This window comes from Pleurodeles waltl, chromosome 7 (assembly GCF_031143425.1).
Source record: "Pleurodeles waltl isolate 20211129_DDA chromosome 7, aPleWal1.hap1.20221129, whole genome shotgun sequence".
Lineage (NCBI taxonomy): Eukaryota > Metazoa > Chordata > Amphibia > Caudata > Salamandridae > Pleurodeles > Pleurodeles waltl.
The window spans coordinates 253,137,108-253,157,281 of NC_090446.1; the positions used below are offsets into that span (position 1 = coordinate 253,137,108).

The 20,174-nt window shown below is 46.7% G+C and overlaps 1 protein-coding gene across 6 annotated transcripts in view; it reads left to right on the forward strand.

Moving 5' to 3' along the window:
• Positions 1-493: 493 nt before the first annotated feature.
• BCAS1 (brain enriched myelin associated protein 1) overlaps positions 494-20,174 on the forward strand; it is a 364,378-nt gene continuing 344,697 nt past the window's right edge. Inside the window, exon 1 of one of the 6 annotated variants that reach the window (XM_069243624.1) lies at positions 494-713. The gene's annotated coding sequence lies outside the window, so the exon portion shown is untranslated. The remainder of the gene's footprint in view (positions 714-20,174) is intronic. The other 5 variants (XM_069243621.1, XM_069243622.1, XM_069243618.1 and 2 more) reach the window with 5 other exon arrangements.

Sequence of the window (20,174 nt, forward strand, 5' to 3'; positions counted from 1 at the left end):
AAACAGCTCACATTACAGATATGTCAGCGTCATACGTTTCACTTCAGGAAGGGAGTGTGACCTTGATTATACAGAGCGCACATGAAGGAAACATTGCACAAAGAGAACTATGACTACTAATGACAGAGAACGACCTTTAACGAATAAAACCAATAACATTGAGCAACTTGGCATTTCTTGATGTGTTCTGGGCTGTCAGATGACAGAGAAAACAATGCAATGCTTCATCACAGTTTTGTGTACATTGTTGTATTAATGTAAAATACTAAAATTAAATATCACGCTCAAACTTCACATCAATCGACTTTGGAGATCAACCGGAACGATTTTCACTTAAAGGCAGATACACCTTCCACTTGGTAGAAGTTAACTGGACTAATCCACGAACAGGCACTAACTCACTGTTTTGTTTCCACCTTATAGTGAGCTTTGGAGTAATAAGTTCAAACGCACTAACAGCCCAAGAGAAAGTGTTTCTATTTCAGCTGTAATTTCTGTCCGACGTGCCCCACCCCTCAGTGTTTAGCGAACTACACCCAGTGCCTAGCTGGCCAGCAGGTACACACGGCGCGCCACTGACTCCCCAGTCAGCCGAGAGTGAACCTGGCCGCAAAGCGCTTCGCACTGCTTCTCAATCTTCTCGTCGCTGTTAACGCCTTTGGGTGGCCACAGTTCTCGGAAGGATCACCCCTTCCTTGGAAAACACCTGAAAGGTAAGGTGCGCGTTCTCGCTTTTAACACCTGCCTTCGGGGAACGTAGTCTGGCTGTATGTCGTAAATGCTTTCATATTACTTTTTAGAGGGATTCAAATGTCACTAACAGTCTCAGTCTCTATCAATGCTTTTAAAGACAGTTTGGATGGGTTTTTCCAGAGGTTCGGCGCAGTCAGTGAGCAATTCATGGCGTATGCCTAGGAAGAGCTGAAAAAATCTAGGAACCATATCACGGAGTAGTGTACTTATGGTTTATTCACATGTATCAGCGCATGTGAGCAAAAGGCTTTGAAACTAGTGTTAATGTAGAAATGGAATGCAGTTCGCAGGTTGTACTATTTGTTAATGTTGCGTGCTCGTGCAATGTAAATGTGATGCACACAGCTGTGCCAGGTCACCTTAGTTAAGCAGAAGACAATTTTGCACCGACATTTGATGCAAACAGAACGACAAATGGGTGCATAAATGCCTTTGCGCAACGCCGAGCCCATGTAAATCTATGCAGAATGGGAAAAATGTAACGCTGCATGACATTTCCATGTCTAGCGTTTAATTTGTGTCAAATCACACAGATGAGATGTTTTACTTAGATGGCTGCGTCTAGAAATGTGTACTGGAGGGCGTGTCTCAAGTAAAAATGCCACAAAAGAAAGTATTTGCTCACATGTTCACCACGGCACAAAGCTTGGCGCTGTTCTAAAATGGCATTTTTATTGCGACCGCTTCTGATAATATAATTGGTGTGCGACTCTTGGTGTAAATACATTTTGCTCATTGCTGTGCTTTAGTAATTCACTCCTTGTTGTGCTGTCCGACTTTTAATAAAATCTGAGTCAACATTCATACTACCTCTGACACGTTTTCTCACTTGCTGTAAGATAAGCGAAAAACATTGTGACATGCACACATATCCATGGCACATCTCCTCATTCCAGATTCCATAGATTGTGCTTGTGCAATTTTGCTCCTATATCCGGGCTCAGATTTATCAAAGGATTGTGTAGCCCTTTCGTGAGGCTGGGTGACGCAAGAGCAGCGCAATCCTTAACTGAGATTAACCAAGCCAGGCAAAGCCACCTTGAATAGACGTTTGAGGCTTAGTAAATCTGGAGTAACACAAGGCAGCGCAGGTCTCTGCCTTGCGTTTCTCTGTGCTGGGAAAACGGTACATGGGTGAATAGTGGGTGCTCCCACACATGCACCAGTGCTTTTTGCTGCTTTCCCAGATTTCCCAAAAGTAGTAAACCTGGGAATGCTTCAAAATTGTGTGCCATCCCTATAGAGGTGCAGCAAGGAGAAATATTTCTATTTCTCCTTGTGTTTCCCCTTTCTAAGTGTGCTGAATTCTACGCCGTACTTAGAAAGAGTAAAAAAGCCTTTAAGAATTGTTTTAGTGCAGGAAAGTGTCCCTTTCTTCACAAAAGCAATGCTGCCTGCAATGCAGGCCCCCTTTCACCGTGGCACAAGGGTACCTATATTGGCGCTAGGCAGCACATAGTGCACCAGTGCAGTGAGAGAGCAAGAATGCTCCGTATGTTAGTTAATAAGATGCATTCTGTGCTCTCCACTTGGCACAGGGCAGCACGTTATCTTGCTATCTTGCGCTGCCTCAAATAATGATATATTTTGCCCTCAGTGGTTAAACAGATTGCATGTCTGCAGTTTTGCACTATTTCCACAAATATGTGGACGGATAAATTGGTGCAAAATGATGCTTTTGTACCTACCTGTCAGTGAAAGTGTTGTATTCACACTTCTCAGGTCATGCAGATATCCATGCAAAACATCATCTCAACCACTGCGATATATGTTATCTGGAAACATTGTTGCAAAGTTGCAAATTATAATTGGGAAACCCATGGACTGGATGCAATGTTTGTATTTTTTGTAGAAGGAACACATATGTGTATATAAGTACAAACCTAGGCAAATGTACATGAGCAAGAGTAAAGATACAAATCACGTTCTGCATGTGAAAGTGGACTATTACAGAGTCAGGATATAGTGTTCTTTAAAGAGGTGTGTCTTAAGCTCTTTCCGAAATTGGAACAGGGTTGAGTAAGTACCAATGGATTCACAGAGCTGTTGTTCTCGATCCTGGATACATAGATGGACAAGGCCTGTGGCCCTGTTTATTCTTTTTTTGCACTTCTTTATCTCTAACCTGATGGCATCCTCATGGAACAACTGCCAAAAGTTGATCAGAGCTGCTAGGCTTTCCGGCTGGATTGTGCACAGTGAGTATCTTCTAAAGGGCACATTGACCACTGATTTTTGCTCTATTCTCTTATTCAAGCGGCACCCAGGGTATCAATTTTCTTCCTTGGGGCCTCAAGTGCACAGGTCACGCCACTGTGCATCTCTAACCTTTTTCTTAAATTTACTGGCCACTTTGGTAAACCAAATGCTTGTTTTTAGTGAGGCATTTTAGTTAATATGTAGAGCTCACCGTGCGAATATTCAAAGCGTATATTTGGTTAATCGTCCTCATGCTTGTACGCAGGAGCTTCCTGCTAGACTCAATCTGGTAGTACTGGTGCTGCAAAGGGACATTCTTTCTTACTGAAGCAAAAATGCGGATACGTCATTTTACAGAGGTGTGACTCAGAAGTCTGCACTGTTAACTTACCTCAGGATAGACGTTGTGCTTTAAAATGTGTGGTTTGCAGCTAATGTCTGATACCGAATAGTTTTACTGCCAGGTGGATTCTGGCGAAGAGCACCCACTGGAAGCATAGACTGCATTCATTGCACCTGCCAAACTTGTTTTTCGAAGCGGAAATCGTTATAAAAAGCTGGCGTGCTGCGAAAAGTTTGCATCCTTTTTCAGTGCCGAAGACCCCGTCAAAGGCACTTGGAAAAATCAGTTGTGGCTTGCTCCATATTGGGCACTGAGTTAGGTATACTTATTTTGATATTACATTTCATGCTCTGAGTTTGAACATTTTACAAAGGGGCCAGTAGTTTTCTGTTATTTGATCTGAGTTTGGCAGTGGTTAGATAGGCATGAAACAATATTATTATTGAAGATGTGGCGAGCCAATTATGCAGCCCTTCAGCTTTCGAATGCCTGTGAAGGTTACTACCATGTTCATAGCGACTAAATGATACTGCAGCGTAGGGGCTTTGCATTGGCCCATATCAAAGTCTGAGTCAATGCACAAAACACTATAAAAACAGCATCTTCTGCTGGAGCACAATATTACAACTGAATTGCAATCAGTGCCATTTGAATTATGCGTCAGGGGAGGTCCATATTATTCAGTAGGGTTGACTAAATTATGTAGCAAGAAAGGCCAAGTTATGCAGCATTTTGCGGCACACTTTTTGTTAGTATTACGTTTAGCATTTTTAAACATATTAACACTTACTGGGCAATAGTTTCACCTCGATAATACCTCTTTGACACCCACATACAGAAACACGCAAAAGAAAGGTTACTAGTGAAAGTTTGCATTGTGCCTTCCACTGAGCGTCAACACAAGATGCAGGTTTCTTAGTAGCGTTTGACCTAGAAGCAGTCTTTTTGCTGAAATCTGCAGATTAGACATCAAATTATTGAGTATGTGGCGAAAGAAGCAAATCCATAATTATGTGGCAAATACAGCTGGTGCAAAATCGTTTAAGTCCTGTGACCATGATTGTTTTGCAGCATTTATATAGAGCTTACATTCCCAAAGAGTGGTGTTGCAGCACTTCATGATTAGTATTTAGATTGCTAGTGAAAACTTCCTAATAAGTCTGGCAATGCTCCAAAATCTATGGGTGGCTGCATGGGAAAACCCATGCTCCACCCATGGAACTTTTTCCCAACGTAAGGTAACACAAAGCAGTGCTATGCATTGTGTTGCATTACTTTGTATTAACTAAACCATGGAAATCCACACAAAGTATTTGCGTTGCTAAGTAAATACCAAAAATGTTTTTGTTTTAGGGCTGCGCCACAAAAGTGACACAGCCCCATCACAAAATCTTAGTAAATCATGCTGGAGCAATTGCAGCCTATCACACACTTGCAGTATGCTTTCTATTTTCAACCTCATATTTCAACCTCATATCTTCAGATAAAGTGTGAGGTACGCCCTGATTTTGCTTGCATTCTTTAACTGTGACAGTTCTGTTGTCTTTGGCCCAAATGTGCAGAATGCCTTCTGTGGCGGGACACGCCTTATGATTAATTATTTTTTTCTCAAATCGTGCTGTGGATTCTACAGTTTTTCAAAGGTGCTTTGATGATCATAGAGAACTTACATGTGCAAATTTTAGTTTAGAAATAATTTATTTTGGTTAATTAATACACACTATACAATTCACATGAAAAAAGATAACATTAAATTGAGACATCTTAACACATAATATCCAAAAAAGTTGGGTCACCCGCCCTTTCCACAATTGTGAGGATTTGAGTTGTTGATTATGTATGTGTGTGTGGAGTGAGGGTGAGCCCTTCTCAAGCGAAATCCACAATTCTTGTCAGGGTGAACCACAAACAGCCACTTAACTAACCTTTGCAGCCAGTCTTAACTTAGAGGCAATGTGTAAAATGTTTATGCTGCACACAAAAAACAAAAAAAACACAACATGAGAAAAGTCCCACAACAATATAGAAAATAGTGTAAAATATAATACATTATTTGACATGAAAATGAAAAAAATCCCATTAGTAGAACCAGAGATATGAACATTCAGAGAGCTAAGCTCGGTATAGTGCCTAAAAACACAAAGCACCACTTGAGTTATCGGGTCGTACAAGACCTGGTGAAAGTAACACGTTCAGGCCACCCCTGATGGAGCGAAGGCTGCATACAGGGGCCAGGTTACTACTGTTGAAAAAGTTACCTATTAAAGTACAGCACAAAGAGCCTAGTTTGCTTTGGTGAAGACCGCAAGAAGCAGGGAGAGCATTGTGGATGGTTAATACTGAAGAGTGAACAGCAGGACAGGGCTCATGGGCAGTCGTAATGTAGCTCAAAGACACTGTCAGGCGTTGCGGGCAGTTGTTGCTGGAGCTTCGCATTGGCCGTCACTGCAAGCTGTCAATGCTGTAGCAGGAAAAGCAGATCTCCCATTGCCAGTCATCGCTGGGAGTCACTCTAATGTGAAGATTCTGGTTAAACCGGAGCTTCGCATTGGCATTCGTTACGAGTGGCAAGATCTTGGTGCGAATGGGCCAGTTTGCTGCCATGAAGAGCCTAAAACTTCAGTATTTCACCTTTTCTTCTAAGAGGAGCTTAACTGATGCCACACCAAGGGTAAAGAACCTGGAAGGCACTTCTTTGGGATCAGGAACTCACTACGGCAGAGGCCAGCAGGGCTCAGGCAGGTTCAAGTCTAGTTGCTGGTCCAGGCAGAACCAGTGCAGCAGGTAGCTGGGCACTTGTAAAGAGGCCTCTGGAGCTTGTTGTGTCCCTGTAGCTTAGAACGGGACTGGGGGTGAATGTTTGCATTGTTTAGCATTCTGTCCATCATCTCTTCTTTTTGCTTAGAACAGAAGGCCAGCTAACCAGCCTTTACAGTCACGCAGGTCACCTGGGAAGAAGGGTGCAGGTCCAGTTTCCCTTCTCAGACAGCAGGGCAGGCATCGAGTAGCAGAGCAGTCCAGGCAGCAGGGCAGTTCTTATGTATTAACCACAGGTCCAGGAGTGTACCAAAGTGTGGTTCTGGGGTTACCATTTTTATGCTTGATTCCAACTTTGAAGTGGGAGAAGTTTCTGGAGTTTCCTCCTGCAGCAGTGTCTGGAAGTTCATGCCTCTCTGCCTTGGTCCCAGTCTGTCTGCAGTCACAATAGGCTAGTGTGAAGTTCTTTGTGTGTGACTTAGGCAGTGCCTTTGAAGTGGTAAGTGTGAGAGGAGACAGCTCCACCCTCCCATCAAGTATGGATGCCCCACCCTGCCATCACTCTGGCCCTCTAGTGAGTGGTTGTATGGGAGGAATACTAAATGCCAATTGCCAACTACAGTTAGTCATGTGATCCCAGAAACCAGCTGCAGACTCCCAATGGCTGGGTCAAGAAAGCGCTAGCTTTCTAAAAGCGTGATTTAAAACATGACTTTACTGTTAAAGAGGGTTTCAAATTATAATTCCTCGGGCACCAAACATGACATTCCTACCTACTCCCAAACAAAAGGTATCACTTATTAAATGTAAAAAGGTAAGCTAATCTTATCCTATGAGAGACGTAGGCCTTCTCATAGTGAAAAACAAAAATGAGAGTTTTTCACTGCCAGGACAGGTAAAAAGTAATAGTAAATGTCCCATCCTTTACATATAATGTACCATGGCCTATAGGCCATTTAGGGCCTAAACCAGGGGTGACATATGTATTAAAAAGAAAGGAATATTCTGGAAGGCTGCAGTGGCAGTTTGGGACTGCACCACAGGATTCAGAAGAGTCTCCATTATTAAAGGGATAAAACGAGGCTGTGTTTTAGCCCGTATTCTCTTTGTCATGTTTGCCGAGGGAATAGCACCCACTTTGACAAATCTAAAGTCATGCCCTCTGAACCTTAACAACCACTGCTATCTGTTACGCAGCATACCAATGATACAGTTGTGTTAGATCTCTCTGCTACTGGCCCCCTCGCTTAAATTGGCATTTACTGCTGTACAACTGGGCTAAAAGAAAATCCAGGGAAAACTAAAATAGTCACTTTTGCAAGGCTCGTAAGTGCCACTCTTGGTCTTGGAAATTTGGAGACCACCTTATCAACAAGACCCCTGCATATAAATAACTTGGCAATTAATTTCAGGCTGTATGTGTCTGCAACCTTCATAAGGAAACCCTGAGAATACAAGCTGTAGGGATAGCCACTGGGTTGTGTAAATCTACATCTGCTCCTACAGGCCCTTCATTACAGCCTCTATTGCAAGTTATTAAAGCTAGGCTTCTCTCTTCACTTTTGAGTGTCCGGGAAGCCTTTCCTGACAAATTTGGACATTGGCTAAATGAGCAGCAATCCAAGATATTTTGACGTATATTCTACCTGCCCAATTCTTCCAGAGAATCTCAGATTTGTGTGGAACTTGGCCTCACAGACCAAATATTGGAACAGCGGGTAAATCAACTTAATCTGTGGTTAAAATTAAAACACGCAGACACTGGTACTTTCAATTTTCATTTAGAGCAAGAGATGTTCAAACTATCTTATCTTCTTCACCCTGGGAGGAGGTGATTCAGACACCTACAAATCTCCTCTCTCTTGGCTTTGAACATCTCAGATGACTCATTCAAAAGCCTTTTGCCGTAATCAATCAATAAATCAGAGATTTAGATTTGTAGAGCACGGCTAATCACCAGTAGGGTCTCAAGGGGTTGTTTGTGGGCATGCTGCTCAGTCAAAAGACCATCAAAAGCCAGTCAATAAAAAACTGCATCCTCACATTAAAGTCAAAGCCTCACAATCAGTTTGTTGTTGCGACCTATAGTGAGTTGAACTTTCAACCGTAGCTATGACACCCTTTGTCAAAATTCTATAAATTAATGGTCCTAAGGCTGAGAATGGGCTTATTCAATGTGGGGGGACTAGTCCAAAGATGGAAATTTACTCAGGTAGGAGACTCCTTCCATTTCTGCCCTCATCAGAAGGACTTAATGGCACACATATTGTTTTCTTGTCCCAGGTTTCTGTGGGAAAATCAATTTTGGCTCAGGCCACTATTCCAAGAGCTGAACATTTGCCTATGTCAGGATGTAATTGCCCATTGTGATGAGGGAAGGGACAGCAGGCTCACAGTGTGTTTCATGAAGTTCACGGACACAGTAATTGCTAGATGAGTCTAACCTGCAAACCTTGGGACCACTTATCTGCGACCTCTGACAAAACCATTTTCAGATCTGTCCTCTAGTTTATATTTTTAGAACCTCCTTTTAAGTTCAATAACCCAATACATGCTTGGCTGCTATAAATTGTTTGTTTTAAATGTATGAACTTTTCATGTTTTAATGATTTGAATGGTTTTACTTCAAATGTAATAATAATAATAATAATAACAAGAAGAATTATTATGATCACTATTATTATCATTATTATTATTGTTATTATTATCATTATTTTTTGCTGAAGTGGTAGGGTGAGACATGTTTTAAAAGTCTACTTTAGTGAGTGGCATAATGACTGCTGCTGCCCACTAGTAGCATTTACTTTACAAGCCCAGGGCACCTGTAGTACCAGTTTACGAGGGACTGGTGACTTACAAGTGAATCAAATGTTTGAAGGAGGCAGCACAATCACGTTAGCCCTGGTTAGCAGCAGTAAAGTGCGCAGAGTCTTAAAAATGGGTTCAGAAAACAGGAGAGGAGAAGGCAAAAAGTTTTGCTGTGACCCTGCTGTGAGGGCCAGGTCCAACAACAGTTTTGAAAAAATGTTTTTTAAAAGTCTGCAGTTACCAATATTTTTTGTCAACAAAGCTTGCCGTCCATTAACCATGGGCTTGTTTATTACTAAAACATCCCCATCTTTCGACAATGAGAATAAAATGCAGGTATAGGCCACTCATACTTAGCTCTGTGGTTTTAACTCAGCTATTCATGCATAGCCAAAGTGTGCCCACTTATGCAGGATCACTTGCTAACCACTCTTACCCTCACACACATGTAGTTGAAGACAGTTAAATTGGGCATACTGTTCATACAAGTACACCGGGGAGAGCACTAAGATGTTTATATATATATTTTTTTGTATCTTTGATGGATGATTCATTTTCTCCTGGACCATCCTCTAGCCACCGTTTAAATAGGTTTCATGTAATATTTTAATCCATAGAGTAGTTTTTGTTCTCCGTGGCTTATCTTCAAACATCATGTGTGTCTTACTCAGTACTTGACTGTCCTTCTCCAAGCAATTAAAAAATGTCTTAAATGTCCAGAGTTGTCATCTTAACACCTCATTTAGAGCATGTCAGAGCAGGATCACCGTTGTAAATTGGCAGTGCTCCTGCCCCAGCATACATGTGGTTTGCACGTTCTATTTTAATTACTGGGAAGCACCAGGTTTACACCTGCAGTGCCTCCACTGGATCTGCCACTGTAAATCAACTAGGTCCCTCTGCCAAGGGGCCGTCATGCCACAGTGAAAGTTGTCCTACTCTAGAGGGCAGGACTACCATCACTCATTTTCCCTTCCTGTTCTGCTATGCAAGGCATGACTAATGACTGGGAGGGAAAATGCAGACCAGTCCCTACGTGCAAGGAGAAAAATCCCCGCACATCGGGACCATGTGTTTATTGCTCAGAGAAAGCCAACTCTGTTTTGAGGGTTTGTCTTCTCTGACTAAAAACATTCCAGGTGTTTTCAACATGGCACCCTCTCAATCATTCCTCAGTGTTGTAAAGGGAGCTGCCATCCCTTTCCAGCACCGTTGTCCTTGCTGCACAGGCAGGAATTATTAGATGGGGCCACTGGCCACCCGCCTTCCTGGGGACCAGTGAATTGTCCTCCAGGGTCATAAATGAGACTTTCAGTTTTTAGGACCTCTGTCTATCCAGCTCTCATCATTTGGGAATCATTTTAAAGTTCTGATTCTGACTTAAGATGCAGATATTCACGGTTCACATTATAAGTCTATGTTTTGTCAGTGTTAAAAGTTGTATAAGTAGAAGCGTTCTAGGAAAAGTTCGCAATCGTACATGAAGGCCAGGGATGGGTAGAGTGCTTCACCTCAATTGGTGATTATGAAATTTGCATTGAGACAACTGAAGTAGCAACATCGGTTTATAATAGAATCAAAAGGTTCCCCTTTAACAAATCAAGATGAAAACGACCACAGACAATAAAAAAACGCCTTAACAATGTTACGAAGTTATGGCACATTTCAAGTATATTCATGTTACCAAAAGCACTAAAAGATATTCAGTCAAGAATGGTTGTATGACAGTTCATTGAGATCAGCCGTATCTACATACAACAATGTAGTATACACTAATTCTCTTCCGATATACCATCAAGGTTAAATATATATCGGTAAGTACAGATATCAGGGCCATCAGTTCTTAAAAGGAGCCGGTGGATTCCGGTGCTCAGCACCGGCACTTGTCAACACCGGCACTTATTACCGCTGCCACATGGTGGCACTGTCAGTGTACTTTAGAGATGAGCAGAACAACTTTTATTTATGAATTTAATATAGAATAAAAACAACAAATGCCTCCCGCCCAAGCCATTCTTATAGCTTTGGGGCGTCTAACAGTCTGAATTGTCACACTTGTAGCAGTGTGATGGGCAGCAGTTGTGTAGGTGCTGGCAGTTTCAGTGCTGGCAGTAGCAATGGGCGATGCAGCTGCAGTGGCCTTCTGACGAGGGCCACGGCACCTATGTGGTTTTTACAAACAAAGCACTGATAGACATCCTTTCTCATCTTCGTATCTACTTAGCTTGACAATAGGTTGAGAATCAATATAGTGGGTCTGATCTATTTTTCATGTGAAATATTGCATGTGATATAGTGATCTTCGCTCCGCACTATATATTTCTTGTAGAGAAAGATGTTTAAGTCACCGGAAGGTTCCATAAGATCAAATACAAAGAGTTGTTTGCAAAAATGCACTAATCAAATAAAGAACCCTTTGATACCATTTTACTTACTAATTTTATTGGGAAGCTTGTAATCCAACTAAAAAGTAAGCTATTTTAATGACAAGATGTAAATGAGGGGAAGGACCGATAGAGCAGAAAAAGACAAGTGAGAGGGATAGAACACATTTGTCTTCATTAACAGAAATATGTACTTAAAAAAAAAAGATATTCAAGAGGTTGGTTCTTACAGAATCATATTCTGACAGTCACTCTTTCGCAAAAAACAGAGTTTGGACAGAAGGATAGGGTATATATTCTTACATGTTATGTATATTAAGTTTTCAAGAATTACACCAAAGTCCATAAGATTACGAACTTTGCTTTTACACTTATTGCATTTAGGCCTTGTGCATGTCTACTATTTTACATCAATGAACAGACTAAAAGCACTGTATCATGTTTCGGGTTCATCAGTTAAAGGACATGCCAGTACTGAATAAGGATATCAGTACTTGTCTTAAATTCCATGATCTTGGCTTCAAGCAGTGCCCGCAGAGAAAAAAACAATATTCATAAAGCCCTCTCTTATGAATTCGTTGTTAACAGCACCTATATTTGTTCCCAATTAACAGCAGGTAACTTCAATTCCAGTAGAGAGCAACCGTTACTAACGGTTTCAAATGAAATGTCAATGTTTCTCTGTTGTCCATTAAGGAGAGGAGGTTCGGGAAAATACCCTCAACGGATGGGGAAAAGCATAATCGCTCTTCACCTCGCCTTTGTAATCTCCTTACAAACACAGGTCTGTAACTACAACCAAGAATCAGACATGGGAAACAAGTGAATGCAGGTGTATGTGTGTAGTTCACTGCATCCACGAACAAGACACGTCCAGGGGATTGGTGACTAGAGATATGCAATATTATGTTGCCTAGTTGTTCTTGGGTGTCATGCAGCTGCCTGCCAGGATTTACTTTATGGTGTAGTGCTGAGCTCTCAAATTAAACACACATAAAAACCACTATTTACGGAATCGTCCACGGCATCACTTGAGCTGTGACCACAGTTGCCCAGCATACAACAGTGTTCTTACTACTGGGAGTGAAGGCTAAAGTGTTGACTGGCTGGAAGCCAATCTGATAACTTCGAATTTACACACAGGCAGTCAGGAGTTGGGCACGAATGGGGATTTGTTTGGGGCAATTGGATCCTGATCAGAGGGCGTACACTTAAAAAATATAGTACCATCTGCCATCTTTTTTCACTTCCTGGTTCACAAGATTCTGAATATCCTTGGAAAGCATTTCCTTTGATTTGGGTTTGGCAAGGAAGGAACTGAAAATGTCTGTGTCTAAGGACACTTTGGTGCTCATTACAACCCTGGCGGTCGGTGATAAAGCGGCAGTAAAACCGGCAACAAGTCGGCGGAAAAAAAAATGGAATTTTGACCAGAGCAGAAACCGCCCACACAGACAGCCACTTTAACACACCGACCGCCACAGCGGTAGCAACAAGCACCGCAGCGGTAACTGCCAATAGCTAGGCGGAAGGCAATGTACTGTCCACAATATTACAACAGGCCTATCCGCCACCTTTTCCGGGCGGTACCAACGAAATCAAAAGCACAGCAGAAACAGAACAGCGAAGTCAAAGGACTCACCTCTGAACACTCAGGGAAGAACCATGCCACCATGGAGCCCGAACTGCAGGTGTTTCCCAATGCTGGTCTACCTCCTCCTACACCAGGAATACCAACGCTGGCGAAGACGACCATGGTGAGTACTGCCGCCTAGCACACAGGGGAGTGGGGAGGAAAAAGAGAGTGCCACACCCGCAACACCCCCACCCCCAACACCATACACACAAATAGATGCAACAACATTACAAATCCACCCCGTACCCCTCAGGAATAATGCAAGGACAAAAGGAATTGATTGAAGTGAGTTTAATAAGATAAAATATTAGAAATACCTCCTCAAAAATCAAAACAGTATTTACATATATACAAATGGAGGGACACTGCCCAGTCCATAATGTCTGTGGGCCACAGGGCCACATCATATAGGCCAAGGCCCCACTTGACTCCTGCATCAACACGGAGAGAACACTGCAGGGACATCAGGTGGAAAATACACAGGCACCTCAGGGGAACGGGGAATGGGGGGGTCACCTCAGCCGGAAGATGGTACAACACCACTTGTCCTGGAGGGGGCAGTATGCCCTGTGCGATGCCCAGTGGAGTGCAAAGCCACAGTCTCGCTAGTGAGTGGTTTGCCCACTGCTTAGTCCTGAGGAGTGCAAAGCCACAGTCTCTCTAGTGGATGGCTTCTCCACTGCTTGGTCCTGGGGGGGTGCAAATCCACAGTCTCGCAAGTGGGTGGTTTGTCCACTGCTTGGTCCTAGGGCGTGCAAGGCCACATTCTCTCAAGTAGGTGGTTTTCCCACTGCTTGGTCCTGGAGAGTGCAAAGCCACAGTCTCTCTAGTGCGTGGTTTGCCCCCTGCTTCGTCATGGGGAGTGCAAGGCCACAGTCTCTCAAGTGGGTGGCTTCTTCCACTGGTTCTGGAGGGGGCTTTGTGCCCAGTGTGCTTCATACTGGCAAGGATGGGGTGAGTGGATGCCTTCTTCCACTGATTCTGGAGGGGGCCTTGTGCCCAGTGTGCTTCATCCTGCAAGGAGGGGGTGAGTAGATGCCTTCTTCCACTGGTTCTGGAGGGGTCCTTGTGCCCAGTGTGCTTCATCCTGGATGCCTTCTTCCACTGGTTCTGGAGGGGGCCTTGTGCCCAGTGTGCTTCATCCTGGCAAGGAGAGGGTGAGTGGATGCTTTCTTCCAGTGCTTCTGGTGGGAGCCTTGCGCCCAGTGTGCTTCATCCTGGCAAGGAGTGGGTGAGTAGATGCCTTCTTCCACTGGTTCTGGAGGGGGCTTTGTGCCTTGTGATGAAGATCTTGGGGAGTGCAAGGTCACAGTCACTCACCTGGGTGTCAGACCCACACGATTTGCAGTGGTCAGGATGCATCACAGTCCATGGAGGCAGGACTACGTACACACTGCCCGCCGGCAGCGACGGCTGCTCAGTGGTGGCAGTGCCGGTGCTGGTGTCGGTGCTGCCAGTGGTGGGGGGGGGATCCAACCCTTCCGCTGCAGCCTCAGATGGATGCCCACTGGGGCTGCTGTTGCTGGCGGCTGTGCTGGCGGTGGTGCTGGTGTTGGGGCTGCCAGTGGTTGGGGGAGGCTCCAACCCTTCCCTTGCAGCCACGGACAGATGCCCACTGGGGCTGCTGCTGCTGGCAGCTGTGCTGGAGGCGGTGCAGGTGTCGGTGCAGTTGCAGGTGCTGGTGGCGGTGCTGGTGTCGGGGCTGCCAGTGGTGGGGGGAGGCTCCAGCCCTTCCCCTGCAGCCTCAGACAGATGCCCACTGGGGCTGCTTCTGCTGGTGGCAGTGCTGGTGACAGTGCAGGTGGCGGTGCAGGTGGCGGTGCGGGTGCCAGTGCTTGTGGCGGTGCAAGTGTTGGGGCTACCAGTGGTGGGGGAAGGCTCCAGCTCTTCCTCTGTAGCCTCCGATGGTTGAAGCACCATGGTTGGTGTTGGGGGCTCAGAATCAGTCCCAGCACCAGGCCTCCTGTCCTTCCTGCGTGCAGCGGCAGGCCCTTTGCCCTGCCCTTTGTAAGCTGGTGGTGCGCCCTTTCCCTTGCCATCTGGTGGTGCTTCCTTGCCCTTGCCATCTGGTGGTGCCTCCTTTCCCTTTCCCTTGTAAGATGGTGGTGTCTCCTTCCCCTTGCCTTTGCCAGCTGGCGGTGCCTCCTTGCCCTTCCCCTTGTAAGCTGGTGGTGCCTCCTTGCCCTTCCCCTTGTAAGCTGGTGGTGCCTCCTTGCCCTTGCTAGCTGGTGGTGCATCCTTGCCCTTCCCTGTGGCAGCTGGTGCAGACACACTGCCAGTGCTAATGGGTGTTTCCTTGGAGCCTCTCACACCTGCAGTAGCTGATGAAACTACTGTGGCCGTGGACTGGGTGGCTGAGGTGTTAGCCTGGGTTCTGACCACCCTGGCCCGATGTGAAGGACAGGTGGGGGGAGGGGTAGGGAAAAGGTCAATGGCGGAGAGGAAAAGCTTCTTAGAGACACTGGGGCAGGAAGATGGTGAAGGTTTGGGAGTGGAAGAAGAGGAAGTGGTTGTTGGAGGTGTCTGCAGTGTTTGGGTGCAGGTGCATGGGCTGGATGCTGTTGCGAGGTGGACGGCTGTTGGGTGTGAGTGCTTGCGTTTGTGTACTTTGGGAGGAGGGGGCACAGACACAGTGGGAAAGGACACAGGGGACGTGTGATGGTGATGGAGGCAGTGGATGTGGATGTAGTGCATACAGGTGTGAGTGGAGACACTACTGGGAGGGAGGTGGACGAGGAGGAGGAGGGGGACACAGTAGAGGCAGTGGATGCTGGTGTGTCTGCATCTGGATGGTGTTGGTGTGAGTGCCTATAGGATGATGTTTGGTGCTTGTGTTTGCCTGAGTCACTCCTGTGTGTTGTCATGGGTGCATGCTGGTCTGACTGTGTGCTTGGGATTGGTTGGGGTTGAAGGGAATGGGACTGGGCAGAGGAAGTTGGAAGGGGGAAGCTAGAGAAAGGAACAACGACTGCCATCAGAGAGAAGGCCAGAGCCTGGATTGATCTCTGTTGGGCCACCATGCCGGAGTGAATGCCCTCCAGGAATGCATTTTTTTGTTGCAAATGCCCAAGCCTCCTCACTGAGGGCAGTAGGGTTAACTGGGGCAGGGCCTGTGGTGCCTGGGGCGAAGGAGATGCCCACCCTCCTGAGTGAGCAGGCATGGGAAACTCTCTGAGGGGCTGCTGGGAGGGCAGTGCTGGTACAGGGGTGGCGGCTGTACCTGTAGTTGGGGTGGGCACAGAGCTGTCTGCCACCACTATGGAGCTTCCATCAGAGGAGGTCCCACTTTCTGAACTGTCCCCTCCTGTCTCCGCCGTGGTGCTCCTTTCGCCCGCGGTGTGCCCTCACCGTCGGTGGATTCAACCTCATGGGCCCTGTGGGATTCAGCTCCCTCCGTTGCCAGTGCCTCTGCTCTTCCGCCAGATGATGCTAATGCACATAAGGACAGGATGACCAAACAAAAAGGGGGGGAAGTGACAGAGGATACACTTGGTCAATGGCAGCAACAACACCACCGTTGGTGTACATGACACACACACACAGGGAACCTCCCTACGCACTAGGCAATGCACTACCAGTCACAATGCTAGTCAGCATGCCATGGACAGTAATACCTAACACCAATTGTAGCATACCTGAGACCCACAGAGCCCTGCCCAGTAGTGGATGCCCACTAGCTTGGTTGGAGGTGGAGTTCATCAGCCCCTGCCCAACATGGAACCTACCCTGCAATATCTGGCCTGGCCTGTGGCACCAACAGGCCCACATCCCCCACCCAAAGGCCACTCCACCACGTACAAGTGGTATAATGTGAAATTGTACTCACCCCCTTGTGGCTGCTGTGATGCCCTCAAGCGCCCATCCAGCTCTGGATAGGCCACCGCCAGTATGCAAAACATCAGGTGGGTCAGGGTTCGACGGGCACTCCTTCCTCATTGGGAGGCCATTCCTAGCTGGGCCTCCACTGTCTTCCTTGCCCAGCGTCTCAGGTCCTCTCACCATTTCGAACAGTGGGAGCCCCGCCTGCCGTAGACCCCAAAGTTCCGCACATCCTTGGCGATGGCATGCCAAATACCCTTTTTCTGATGGGCACGGACCTGCAGAGAAATACACATAGAAAAAAGGTATCAGTCATACCGTCCGGCCTGTTACACTAATGGCCCACCATACCCCCCATCTCCTTACACACATACATTGCCCACCATACATGCAGCACTCTGCCCAGGACCCCTCAACCACCTCCCACTTACACAAGGCCCTCACACACAGCACTCGATGCATTCATACCCAAGCTTCGTGCTCACAGTGTACTCACTTGTTGGTCTGGAGGCCCCTAAATTATTCGGTACTGGGGTAGGACCCCATGCACCAGTCTTTCCAACCCTGCAGCGGTGAAGACAGAGGCCCTTTCCCCAGTGACACGAGTCATGGTAGGTTTCAGACACAGGTCAAAGCAACACGTGCAGTGTAGGTCCTCTCCTGTTGAAGGTCAGGTAGCAAGTGAGAGAACAGATAGAAAATGCCAGTCACGTCCACGGCGGTGCGTACCGTCACCACCGGCGTGCATCACCATTGGCTACTGTAACCCATAGGACCCAATGACAACCAATAAGGAGTTGCACAGCGGTACTCGACCGCCTCCCGCAACGGCGCACATTGTCAGCTGCATTACCTCATTTCCACATGTCCATCCACACAGGACAGGTGGATGCCATTTCAGGGGGGGGCAGGCCATGGCACCTAAGTGGGTCACAGCACACATAGGCACCATCTGGGCCTATACAACAACATACTGTTTCAGTCACAACATGCAATGCACTGTACATTTTCGAAATGTTGAATACTGACCAGATGCTCATCGTTTTGCCCCCTAGATTACAACTGCTGAGGATGAATAGGAGATGGAGACATCCCCCAGTGTACAGGCCTCTGGTGGACTTGCCAACCATGGTGGACAGGCATATTATCCTCACCTAGAGACTTGACAGGGCCACAATCCAAAAGCTGTGAGCCCAATTGGAGCCAGACCTGATCTCTGCTATCCGTCACCCCACTGGGATCCCCCCTCTTGTGCAAGTCCTATCTGTGCTCTATTTTTTGGCAACTGGTTCTTTCCAAGTGACAGTGGGCTTGGCAGCAGGAATTTCACAGCCAATGTTCTCAATTGTGCTAACAAGAGCGTTGTCTGCCCTGATTAAACACAGGCACAGCTACATTGTTTTCCCCCTGGCAGAGGATTTGGCCACAATGAAAGCTGACTTCTATGCAATGGGCCATATCCCCAAAATCATTGGGGCAATTGATGGTACACATATTGCATTTGCCCCCCCCCGAATGAACAGGTGTTCAGAAATCTAAAGAGCTTTCACTCCAGGAATATGCAGATAGTGTGCCTGGTGGACAAGTACATCTCCCATGTCAATGCAAAGTATCCTGGGTCTATTCATGATGCCTTCATCCTGAGGAATGGCAGCATCCCATATGTGATGGCTCAACTCCAGAGGCACTGGGTGTGGCTAATAGGTGAGCCCAGAGTCCCCACCCAGTATATGTTGGTGTATGAGTATGGGGTTGGCCCTAAGGGTTAGTGTCTGGCTACCAGGTTATCCCTCGATATTTGCAGGTGACTGGTTACCCAAACCTCTCATGGCTACTGACCCCAGTGAGGAATCCCAGGACAAGGGCAGAGGAATGTTACAATGAGGCACATGGGCGAACAAGAAGAATTATAGAGCGAACCTTCGGCCTCCTGAAGGCCAGGTTTCGGTGCCTTCATCTAACAGATGGTTCCCTGTGCTACTCACCCAAGAAGGTCTGCCAGATCATCGTGGCATGTTGCATGTTGTACAACCTTGCCTTACGTCGCCAGGTGCCTTTTCTGCAGGAGGATGAGGCTGGAGATGGGCATGTGGCAGCGGTGGAGCCTGTGGACAGTGACGAAGAGGAGGCAGAGGATGAGGATGTGGACAATAGAACATCAATCATACGACAGTAGTTCCAGTGACACACAGGTAAAACACTGTAACTTCACCTTCCATTGCAGTTTTGTATTGTAAATTGTCACTGGCAGGCTGATATTCCCACTACTATGGCCACTTACTGTACCCTTTGACATGTCTATTTACAGATATATGTGCCCCACTCTGGCTCCTGGTGTACTGACTGCAGCAAACTGCAGGTCATACCAATGTATACATTACTGTACAGTTGAATTGCAATGTCTACAGATTGTTAAACAGATACACAGTTCAATTACTTGACAGACTCAATACTTGTATTTTTTTCAAGGATGTTTATTTATGTGCTAATAAGTGGATGGGGTATTGCGATAGGCTGGGGGGGGGGAGTGGAGGTGAGTCCAGGTAAGAGATCCAGTCTAAGTGTATCACAGGTGCATTGTCCAAGGGGGCATAGGAAGGGGAGCAATGGCAGATCAAGGTGGACAGGGTGACAGAGTGGGACACAAGGGTGACAATCAGGAGAGTCTTTTATCCTGGGGGGGTCTTGGCAATGTTCTCTGGTTTCTGCATGGATCGCAGGGACCGTTTGTGGGGTGGTTCTCCTTCTGCAGGGGGTCAGTGGCGGTGGAGGGCTGTTCATTGGGGTGGCTAGTGTCAGGGGCCCTTTGGTGTGCCACTGCCTTCCTCATGGTGTTGGCCATGTCTGCCAGCACCCCTGCAATGGTGACCGGGATGGTGTAGATGTGTTTAAGGTCCTCCCTGATCCCCAGGTATTGTCCCTCCTGCAGCCGCTGGGTCTCCTGCAACTTTGGGCAGTATCTGGCCCATGGTCTCCTGGGAATGGTGGTATGCTCCCAGGATGTTGGTGAGTGTCTCCTGGAGAGTGGGGTCCCTGAGCCTGTCCTCCAATTGTCGCACAGCAGTTCTCCCAGCTTCCCTGTTGTCCTGTGCCTCTGTCCCCTGAACCGTGTGCCCAATGCCGCTGACCCCAGGTCCCTGATCCTCTTGTGTTTGTGGGGTTGCCTGGGTCCCTGTAATGGTGGACCCACTGCTGATTGATGTGTCCTGGGACAGAGGTATGTGCCCACTGGGTGGGTGCTGTGCTGGTGTTTCCTGAGGGGGGAGACTCTGTGGTGGTATGAGACTGTGCCTGGGTAACCGACTGTAAGGAGGTACCTGATGGGCCAGGTTGGTCATACTGATCCTGGCGTGCAGAGGTGCTGTCATCACTTTGGGTCTCTTTTGTGGGGGGACTGGAAGTTGCTGGCACCTCCTCTCTGGTGACGTTGTGTGGGGGATCTGTGGGGATGTAAATGCAGTGTTATTGTTTCTGC